Source organism: Falco naumanni, chromosome 13 (assembly GCF_017639655.2).
Source record: "Falco naumanni isolate bFalNau1 chromosome 13, bFalNau1.pat, whole genome shotgun sequence".
Taxonomy (NCBI): Eukaryota; Metazoa; Chordata; class Aves; order Falconiformes; family Falconidae; genus Falco; species Falco naumanni.
In genome coordinates this window covers 17895213-17906434 of record NC_054066.1, presented here as the reverse complement: position 1 = coordinate 17906434, position 11222 = coordinate 17895213, and the positions used below count along the sequence as shown (strand labels likewise).

The 11222-nt window shown below is 51.3% G+C and overlaps 1 protein-coding gene across 3 annotated transcripts in view; it reads left to right on the top strand.

Moving 5' to 3' along the window:
- Positions 1-1540: 1540 nt before the first annotated feature.
- The window catches only part of LOC121096563 (LIM domain containing preferred translocation partner in lipoma), a 356409-nt gene continuing 346727 nt past the window's right edge, over positions 1541-11222 (top strand). For 2 of the 3 annotated variants that reach the window (XM_040612605.1, XM_040612602.1), the window contains exon 1: positions 1541-2333. The gene's annotated coding sequence lies outside the window, so the exon portion shown is untranslated. Of the gene's footprint in view, positions 2334-2621; positions 2674-11222 lie in introns of those variants that run through there. The other variant, XM_040612603.1, reaches the window with a different exon arrangement.

Sequence of the window (11222 nt, the reverse complement as noted above, 5' to 3'; positions counted from 1 at the left end):
TAGGAAACTGAAAAAAATAGAAAATTCACGCTGTGCTTGACAAGGCAGTGACCATTCTGGGCAGCGCGTTACAAGGGTAATGGGCTGCGAATCAAACTTCTGCTGCTGTGCTGCAGAGGATTAGTCACAGTTCATCTACCTGAAAAATGGAGGTAGTCGTACTTACGACCTCACGCTCTGGAGGCTCAAAGCTTAAAACTTTTGGGATCATTCAATGGAGGCTGCTATGGATGTGCAAAGTGTTCTCTCTTCTGTTAACATGGCTGGAAAATTGCATAAGCTTGGTGGATAAAGAAGCAATAATTGTTGGATATGGGACAAGGAAAATATTTGACCACTGGTTTTCTCTAATGGAGAACATTTGTCTCTCATCTTGGGCCAAACAGTTTCTTTTAGTTTTCAGATGCTTCCCCTAGATACCAGTTGACACAACATGAGGACTGCTGCAGATTTGCAAGAAAGATTGAACAGAGGAGAAAAAACCCAGGCAACCATCCCTCTGTAAATCTGCTTCTCCGGAGCATTACAAATCTGGGCTCTGTCGGAAGCCCCACCACGCTGAGGCTGACAGGCATGAGTGCCAGCATGTCCCTCGTGGTGACCGCTTGCCCCGTGGCAGAAAATACCATCAGGAGGTGTCCTCCGAGCGTGACGAAGAAGGAACACGACCTTGCAGCCTGGTGGTCAAAGCCCTCAGCTAGAAGGAGACACATGAACTGCAGGTTCTCCAGGAAGGGAACTGAACCCAGGTTTACAGGGCCTTGGGCGAAGGCTTTGCTGGTGCAATGGTCTTATCCACCAGCGCTTTAGAAAGCAGCCATGCCCATGTCTTTCACAACAGGCCATGTTTGCAAAACGCTGTCGGCACTCTAGGTACACCTACGGCATGGGGCCCTGGTGACTCAGGCACTATTCTGCTTCATTTTTGGATCTCAGCAGGGTTTAAACGCAGGGTAGGCGGATAGGACAAGGCTAGGGTATTTCTAGTCATAGTCATAACGCTTAGAAAATATCTGTGGCTGTTTCTGACAGGCTCGTGCAGATTTAGCTGCAGTGCTTTCACGATAGCATCTGGCCCCGGCAGCCCTCTCCATCCCCTGGGAGGAATTTAGCACCCCTGGTACAGGGGGCCAGCGCAGGGCACCAAACCAACCACAGATGGGGGATTTGCACCGAGGACTGAATTTGGCATATCACGCTTCCCCTGCTGCGGGGCCTGCCGGGAAGGGGTGCCCGTGGCGGTGGGGTGGTATCTCCTGGGGTCTCTGATGGCTCAGAGCTCTCAGGTCATGCTGTGAGCACGCCTGCTTGTTTTAGAGATTTTGGCAGCCAGAGAAAAGGGAGGGAGGCTGGATCACAGCTCCGTGCTCTAGCTTCCAAAGTCTTCCAGGCACTTACTGTCCTTTTTTGGGTCCTTACGTGCAAGCTTTTCCCTCCTGGGGCTGTCAAGTGGTGACTGTGGACATTAAAGCTGGTAATGGGATAAGATTGTAAACATCTTCTGAAAGTGCACAGCAGAGTCCTTTATTGTCAAAATGAAATACATTTAAAGTGCCTAAAAACTCATCCAGAAATCTCTTTCCAAATGAGTAAGGCTTGGCAGCTCTCCCCTCCGCAGCCTGAATTCGATGTAACCCTTCTGTCTTCCCTTCTTTTCAGGGCAAGCGCAGATACCCAACAGCTACTTAAAGGGTAACATTCCATTATAAAAACCACCACACTCAAAATACGAATTATTTTAATTGCAGTCCTTATAAACAGCCACAAAACAATCAAACAGCAATCAGAGAGCAGCTTCCCTTCCCCCTCTCCTTAGTGTGCTCGGCAGGTTTAGTTTTCAGTGCAGGCACCGCCGGTGTAACGCCGGTGTAGCGAACTCCGAGCTCCGTTCACTGTCCCCCCTCCCTGCGCGCCCCGGCTGGCCGGCGGGAAAAGCACCCGAGCCCCGCACCGGCCGCCCCGCACAGCCCCGCTGCGGGGGGGGACACCGCAAGCCCCGCTGCGCACTGCTGGGCCTGGCCCTCCCGGTTACCGGGCAGGGGGTGATGCTTGCAGCCCCCCCCCCCCCCCCCCCGCCACACACGGTGCCGGTAGCTGCCGCCCCGCGCCGTGCGCGCAGCGCAGCCCCCTCCCGCCCCCGGCCCCGGCCCCAGCCCTTACATGGACAAATCTGCCTGCAGGGAAAGGCAGGAATTCGGGCCCTTGACGTCAGCCCCGGGCAGAGCGCGGCGGCCCGGCGGAGCGGGAGGCAGCGGCCGCCGCTTTCGCTTTTTGTTTCGGGGCGTCCCCCCGCGCCCGGGGCGGCCGGGCCCCCTCGCTCGGCCCGCGGGGAGGTACGGGTCGGGGGGGGGGGGCGGCGGGAGCGCCGCGGGCGGGGGGTGCCGGTGGCCGCGGGCGGCGCTGGGAGGAGCGGAGCGGAGGGAGGGCGGCGGGCGGGCGGGGCGCGGCCGGGGCGGGCGGCGTGGGGGACGCCGGCGGCGGGCGCGGGGGGGCTGCCCGGGGGACGCGGCGGGGCAGCGGCGCGGAGCGCGGAAGGGGCCGGCGGGCGGAAGGGGCCGGCGGCGGGGCGGGCCCGGGCCCCTCTGCGGAGCCGCCCCCGGCCCCACCTCCCCCCGCCGCCTCCTCCTCCCGCCGCCGCCGCCGCGCTCGCCTCCGCTGCCTCCTCCCCCCGAGGTATTGTTGCAGATAATAACTTGCCCCCTTCCTCCCCACCGCCCCCCCACCTCCGCCCGCCGAGGCAGCTGTGCAACAGCTGGAGCCCCCGGCCGGGGCGGGGAGCGCTGCCGGCCGCCCGGGGGGGCCGCGCCTGGCTCCTCCCTCCGCCCGGGGCGCCGCGGCCGCCTGAGGGGGGACGGCCCGGCCCGGGGCGAGCTCGGCCGCGGGGCGGGGGCAGCTCCCGGGTGCGGGGCCGGGGGAAACTTCCCCGGGACTTCACGGGCGCCGCCGCCCTGCGCGGCGGGCGGGGGCCGGCGGCGGGCCGGGGTCCCCCGGGCGGCCGGGGCTGGGCGGCGCGGTGCTGCCGGCCGCAGGTGCACCTGGCCCGGGCGGGGGCCGCCTCACCTCGCCCCGGGCCGGCCCGGCGCTGCCGTGTGCGGCCGGTCCCCGCCCGGGCTGCGCCGCGCTCGGCGGGCTGAGTAAAGCCCTGGCAGCTTTTTATATGCCGGGGGAGGCCCACCCTTCCCCAGCAGGTAAGGGCGTAAAAGTTTCCCACACCCTTACGTCATCCGAGGCTTTTTTTTTCATAATATATATATATATACACAATATTTTTTTTCCCCTCCCTTTTCTCTTGCCCTCCCCATTTGAACAGGCAAGTCTTACTCCTGCCATTGTTCGGGAGCAGGCTCCGCGCCCTGGGGCTGTGCTGGGGACAAGGCAGTGCTCCCGAGTAGGAGGTGGTGATGGAGCAACACACGTAATTGCTCTGGCTACTGTACCTCGAGGTGTATTTTGGCCCCGCTGGTGAAACAAATGAGCCTGGGAGTCTCCTGCTTTGTTTTGAATTTTTTGTTTTGTTTTGTTTTGGGTGTGTGGTGTTTTGTTTGTTTGTTTTGTTTTTTTACACCTATACCAGCTGGCTTGTGGCCGATAGTTTGGTTTTCGGGTTGGGTTCCTGTTTGGTATGTTTCTATCTTGCTAGGCAATTGATACACACAAGTTTTGAGAGCTTGCAGGAGCTGCCAAACTTGCTGATGTGCCTTCCTGCACATCCACAGCACCGTGGCCCCATGCACAAAGTGGGTTTGACCTGTGTGAAATGTAACGTGGAAATGTTAAAGATTTTGGCAACACTCTAGATCTGAGAATTTCTTTGCTTCCTTGGACTCATGTATCGCAGAGATTGTTTTTGTACATTCCCGGAATGATTTTTGGGGCAAGATCTGAGAGAGAGCAGGGAGCCCCTGGGTGTCTGGGAGCTGGGTGATACAGCAGGTGCTGGCTTACCAAGTCATTACAGATACGGGGCATTAGGAGGGGAGGGGAACATGTGGAAGTGGGGGACAGGACACAGCGTTTAGTCTCTGTGTTAACGATGCAGCAGTGTTCATGCTGGAAAATGCTGATTGCTGTCCTGTGTGTAGCCCAGCCCGCTGTGCAGCGGCACAGTTTGGGGATGTGAGGGACTTTCTGGTTATCCCCGCCCTTGCTGCAGAGGACTGGCCCAGGCAAGGCTAAGTAATACTCTGGAATATGGGACTTCCTTTGGGAAGTACTTCCATCTGCAGATAAAGACCTACTGTTGAAAACTTCTCTCTGCCTGTTGACCTGCTCTGTCTCCCCCTGCCTGCCCCATAACCTTTTATCCTGTTACTCCTAAATTTATTAGCTCTGTTATTCCCCTCTTTCAGTTGTTTAGCCTTTGTTAGAGGGTTTTTCCCTGCAGGATGGGCCGTCAGCAGGTGATGATGGTCATAGAGGCCACCTGGCAGTGAGCTGCTTATGCTTGCTATCTAATCCTGCCTGCAGCTTCATGGAGATGCTGGTGCTGCTAATGGGGCTGTAAAGCCTGTTGCCCTCTCACTCTTGAGCTCCACATGTGGTTTTCCTTTAATTGTTTTCTTCAGTTTTCTTTTTACCATCTGAGTCTGCTTGTGTTGGCTGTTGGGCAAAGCTGCCAGGCTGGGGGCACCTGGTCCAGGGTAGTGGCAGCACTGTGTCCCCATCAGTAATGGTGCTGGCAGCTTTCCTGCCATCCAGCGTCCTTTGGTCCTTGTATGCTATTTTCCCAGCCCTGCGGTTGGAGGGTCTGTTTGGAGCCCATGGGGTTGCTGAAGGTCACCACAGCCTATTTGGGGGTCTCTTGGCTGGAGAGAGGTGTCTGGCAGTGGGTGGGAGGCCCTCTTCCCAAAAGTCAGTCCCACCATGTGTGTTGTGTGGAGGCCGCGGGCATGTTGGCTGTGCATATGTCCCACGTTGCCAGCAGTCCCAGTCAGGGGTGTGCAGCCCTTGTCTGCTGCCTGGGTAAATTCCTTGGTGGAAATGGAAGACGTGAACGGTAAAATGAAGCGAATGCTGCGCCTCATTGAAGCTTCTATAGGTACAGCCCCAAACTGCTATGAATTGCTGTTATGCAGTCTCCATGGTGCCCGGGTCAGTGAGGATTACTGCTTTTGTCATTGCGTGGATGTCTTCATTGTGCAAGCCCTGACTGCCCGGTGTGCACTGTACTTGGCTGCTCCCCACTGTAAACTGTCTGGGCAGAGAGGCTGGTACCAAGCTGGGAGAGAAGCTCCAATTCCTGTTGCACCAAGGTGAGATTTTCACTTTTGGAGCATGTTTGGAGATCAGCCTGGATGTTGGGGCAGGATGCTGGTGAGCATGCCCGTCTCAGCGCAAGCTCTAGCTCTGCGAGTCCTGTCCCCTTCTGTTAGCTGCTGTTTGGATAAGCAGTCACCTAGATGTGGTCTAGTGACACCAGGGCAAACGCCTGCTTCTGGACTGGTGGTTTTCAGATCCTGTATCCTGGCATTCATGGTTCGGGTACAGAAAATCCCAGGTTCCTGTGCAGTTGAGCTGCCTTGTCTCATGAAAACTTGCAAAGCATGTCGGATCTCAAAGTTAGTTTGCTCTGAATATCATCTTCAGCTGTGCTGTCTTAGTGAGAGGTCATGAGCTCTGTCTTACCATAACAAGGAACTGGTGCAGTATAATTCAAGCTTTCAAATAATGTAAGGGCAGGTTCAGATGTGTATCCCTTTCCACAGCACTTGTCTCTCTAGGCTGTTCAGGAGTGAAGCTCCAGAGCTGGGCTGGTGACTTTTGCATGGAACCTAATAGTGTCAGCCACGGTCTCAGTGGAGCTGCAGTGCTTTTAAATATATAATACAATCATCAGTATGTATTTTTAATTATAACTCATAGTACGAATTATGTATTTGTGGTCAGAGTGGAGATACCTATCACCCACTCAATTTTGGAGCCTGACTGTTGCCTTGTTTGTAAAAATTGCTGCTTGTGTTCATCTATATAATGTCTGACTACAAAACTTGAGTGACTCCCTTGTGATCAGTGAAGCCTGGTGTATGTGGTTTTGGAGAGGGATAGTAAAAATGGTGGGGAGCTGGAAAACCTGAGGGAGTTTGACCAATACTTTGGGATCGCTTCTATATAAAAGACACATGTTAGGAAGGTGTCACAGAAACAGTGAGTGCTGTGGAAAAAAGAGTTTCTGTTCTTTGGTATCAATGCCAGCCAAGGTGAAAGTGGCTGATTCAAAATGAACAAAATGAAGCGCTTTGTAACTCTTAACTAAAGTGCTGTAACTAAATGGTGGCATTATCATGCAGAATGTTGCTGAGGTCAAGAATTGAACTAAGTCTGGAAAGAAGATGGAACGGTTGTATGATTGTCAGGTACATTGAGAGTTATACCAGATAATGGTGGTTCTTTTTATGTCATAAACATCTAATTGGAAGGAAGATACTGTTTTGTGCAGGTTTCTCTGAAACATCTTTTGCTGGCTGTAGCTAGAGGAAAGCAGTAGCTTGGGTGTATGACAAATTGTTAGCAAGAAGATAGTTTCCATGCGTCTGTGGAAAAATATACCCTCAGGGTGCCCACAGTGCTTTCTCTTTGCCCATCATGGTTGTGTGAACAATGCATCCTCAGTGGCATTTTGTTGCTTGTCAAGCTTCTGAAAGCCTGACCCACACAGCTCTGCCTTTCTCCCAATAAACTCGTCTGGCCCTGACATGGCTCTGGGCAGCACTGGCTGGCCCTGGACCAGGCTGGGTTTCACCTGCGGCTGGCCATCCGTTTTCTTTCTGGTGCAGTCTGGCAGCCCTGGTAATCCCTTCAGGTGGAGGGAAGTCCCTGTGGATACATAGAGTGGTCTTAGAGATGGAACGGAGATGACAAAGAAATATGCATTTCCTTTAGGTACATCTGTGCTTTGTAGTTACGTTATTTTTTTGATAGTGGTTTGCTTTCGGGGAAGCAGGACAAGCAATACACAGCAAGCAAGATGCGACCCACCAGTGTGGGATCCAGCATCTGTTTGCTACGTGCATGTGTGAGCGAGACTGTGATGCTTGTGCCTACTTTTGGTCCTCCACCACCTGCTTTCCTACCTGGGCAGCTTCACCATCTGCCTTTGCTCTTGCTGTCGTAGCAGGGTAATTCTGCTAAAAGTTAGAGAGCTTACTGGAACTGCAGCCATACTTCAGAAGCGGGCACGAGCAGAGGAGACAGAAACCGTAGCTTATCTAAGGATGTGGGTTATCTGAGGGACGGATACTTAAGTAACAATACCTTTAAAGAGTGCGGGTTATATGTAGGAAAGTACAGAACTTGAAATAACTTGATGAACAACTGTTCCAGAGGAGGGACTGGAGGGAAGGTGTAGCGATTAGCTGCTTTCATGTGTGCATTGGGATGCTGGAGGAGAACATCGGTAAAGTCTGAATAACTCTCTATTTTCCTCTTTTTAATTTAGGTAGCTTTTTGTTTTGCAAAATAGAAACAAACAGAGAAAAGAAAACAACAAATCAAATCGAAAACCACAGACCAGAAAAACCCCACAAAGTTTAAAAGCTTTTTGAGAGCTTGTGTCTGCCCAAGAAGTGGGGTTTAGAGGATGCAGGGCTCAGCTCTTTCTGTTCCTCCTGCTTCTGGCCATGGCAGGGCAGTTAGGGCTCATGATGCTTCCAATCCAGAAGTGTGGGGGGGTGGCGTGTCCCATGACCCATGCTTAATCATAGTGATTAAAGTTACCGGTATCAACACCTCAGTGGAGGTTGTGCTTTCATGCTTTCATCTCAAAGAACTGGTTTTGATCGCTCTCTGAGCAAGCGCAACAGTTGGCATGAAAATGATGATTTTTAAGTCACTGTCAGCAAGTCTCTGTCATTTTAGACTGTCAGTATCTGTTGTTGGGATCTGTGGGTGACAGTGACACACGTGTGAGTCACTCAGAAGCGTTCCCAAACTATTGCAGTATGCTCAGGAAAGGAAAACAAACATCGTGGAGTTGTGGGCTGCTGATAACCTTTTCTTAGAAAAAGATACGAGCCTTTGAGCATTGCAGGCTGTTAGGGAGGATGTTTTCTGTTGCCCTTGATGCCGTAAGGGAGCCTTGTAATACAGTGATTCCTTAGTAATCCCTTAAGTTGTTTCATGTGGGGTGGGGGCAGTCAGGGGTCAGGATGCTTGAGGGTCTCAGACTTACGCCAACTTTGTTTCTGTGTGGTAGGCGTATCGGCCCTCTTTGAGGTGTCCAGATGCGGCTGGGTGGGATCCTGCTTTGTGCTGAAGTGGGTTTATGCACTTGAGCATCCTCTAAGTAGGTGCCATTCAGCACTTAGCTGCCTTCCTCCTGCTACCGCTGCCCAGTGATGCTTCAAGGCAGGCAGACTTCTGCCAAGTCTTGGATGATTGTGCCGCCAGTGGAATAGTTAGTTGAGATTTAATATGGCCATTATCTTTAGGTAATAAAGTGTCAACTAACTTGCCATAACTATCTTGTTTAATGTCTATTAAAAGCCCCACATACTTCATTCACTGGGTGAAATTTAATAGAAGTTCATCTAAGCATTTATTGCTTATTTAATTTAAAAATAAGTTGATCTCCACAGTTGGTAACAGGCACTGAGGATTTAATTAACATTCAGTAAACTACCCTGTTAGCTCTGAATTACACAGTCAGGTCTTGTTTATGCATCAATTTGCAACTCCTGACCCCTCCTCTTTTTTAGGCCAGTGGACTTTATTGTGGGGAGCTGCAGTTGCCTCCCCTCCTCCTTCTGCTCGTGCTCCTGATTTCTCCTCCAGCCGGAGAGCCTCTGCCAGGGCTGTGCGGCTGGGGGCTGTAATGCTGCTGAGGACCCCGGACCCACTGCTTTATTGTGGGACCAGCCTGGCCAGCTGGGTGCAGGCAGGCAGGATGGAGGAGGCTGACAGAATGGCAGATTGTGCCACAGCCCTTGAAGAAGGGCTTGTGGAGCCTGCTGGAGTGAGTAGGGATGCACTGCATGGCGGGGTAAAAGTGATCCAGCTCCAAACCTTACGCTGCATGATGGGGTAAAAGCGGTCAACCTCCAAACCTTAGTTCAGCATAACAGAGCAAATTTAAAGTATCTCCTCTAGGGCTTTTCCAGCAATGTGGCTGGGTGCGTGAAACTCAGGTTGGTGAGGTTTTTCCTTTTAGAGGAGAAATTTGGGGTGATTTACAGGTGACTTGTAGGTGGTTCTTGCAGTGTTCACTGTACCCCAGCTGCAGTGCTTTATAACAGTAACGTGCATGTGCATCTTGGATGTGCTGTGTGCACATACCCTAAGGAGCTCTCTCTGTTTCAGCAGTTTATTACCTCGCCTTAACAGACTTGAATTACTCCACTTAATGAGGCAAGCTTGAGTGAAAGCAAGGAGTCTCCCAGACAATGCATGGCACTCGGTGACTAGGTTGGGAGAGCGATTGGATTAGCAGCTGATAAGTGGTTGTAACTCTAGCTGCTGCATCTCCCCTGCCTCGCTCATCTGGGTGTCATTCCTGTTTCAGATCAGCCCCAACAGACTTCAGCTGGCTTGATTTTAACATACCTCATCACCTGAGGTAGAGACTTGATCTGGTTTTCAAGGGTTTGGGCAAATCTTGAGAGATACCTCAAGCTACTACTGTGGCCAAGACAAGCCTTTAATCTGGGTTTCCCAAGAGAAACAGAGAGTGATTGCAGCAGCCACGCGGCAGTCCCGTAGTTAATTACAAGCAGTGAACTTGGTTAAAAGAATGGTGTTGAAGTTGCAAAGTCCAACTGCTCCAAAGCTACCAAATGCCAGAATGAAGGTTGTTATTGAAACTTTAATTTGGCCTCCCCTGCAAGCAGGTATTATGATATAGCCACTTAATTGCCAGAGCACCTACTCTGTGCCCAGAGTGGAAGGTGATGCTTAATGAGCAAGTATTCAGTTTCTTTTCTTTTTGTGCAGTGTGTGGCCCCAAGCCTTATTTACTACATACTGTTCAGACTTGAGACTGAATGCAGAATTATTAATTTCCTTTTGTGCTTTTCTGGAGTGCTCTTTGCTCTTTCATTGGAGTGCTCTGCAACTTGGGGGGGACTATTTCTGCAGTGCCTTCCCAAGGTGAAGGGAAGTTATTCTTGCCATTTTATTGATGGGACACTGAGGCTTGGAGAGGAGTGAGGCTGGGAGTCGTGAGTCATCACTAAAACTGAAATCCAGGGGAAAAAAGCCAGTTAGACCAGGGTTGTTCTCTTCAGTTTGCAGTCATAACTAATAATCAAACAGAGAAGTGGTTGTTCTCTTTAGTTTGCAGTCATAACTGATAATCAAACAGAGAAATGGTTAGAAAGAATTGCTTGTAATTACAGACTGAAGTTAGCAACCTTTCCACCCAACTCTGGAGATTACTCTGAACTGCTTATTGCAGTTATGCCTATCTTTACAGTCCATCTCACCCATCTTTTCCACTTTAACCTGCCCCTTAATGCGTTATCGTCACCATCCTTGACTGAGGGTCAACGCCTGTACTTATCTTGTGTGGGTATTGAAATGCCCACCTTAGCATGGAAGCTGGTCTTTGCCTCTGGCATTTAGAAACCAGGACAGCTTAATATTGTTGAATCTGAAACGTGGTGATGGTGAGGTCCAGAAAGGAGCCGCAAAAATGATTATGGTTCAGGTGGTATTTATATATAAAAGCATATTTCAAGGAGTAGAGTAAGGGTAACGGGGACTTCACATATCTTCTGGATCCTTCCTCAGTGGCTTGTTTTCCTGTGTACAGTTAACACTACCCTTTTTTAGCATAGTTTAAGCTTCCTTTAAAGCTGTGGTTGTTCTCCATCCCTTCTGATCTTGCAGGCTATTTTTTGGGAGAATGAGAATTGTGCCTTTCCTAGCACAGTTCCATCTTGGTGCTTTTTCAGAGGATCAGTTTTCTTGGGTTCCTTGGGGTGCACGTAGCCTATCTTGGAAAACATGGCACTGCCTCTTTGCCATTTAAGGAGGGCTTGGTGAACCTTCTGCATACTAAGTCTGAAATTCAAGTGTATGAGTAATCCAGCTGAACTCTCCGCAGCGACTTGTGTGCCTAAAGACGAGCAAGTGTTTAAGCACTGTCCTGTACCCAAATCCTAATTTGCTCCCAAGGCAGACAGATGGGGAAGAAACGATGGGCAGAAGGGTTAAAGTTATCTGGGGAGATGTCTGGCTTCTCTTCTGAAACAGTGCTGTGACATGCAGAATGGCTGTAGTCTTGCTGC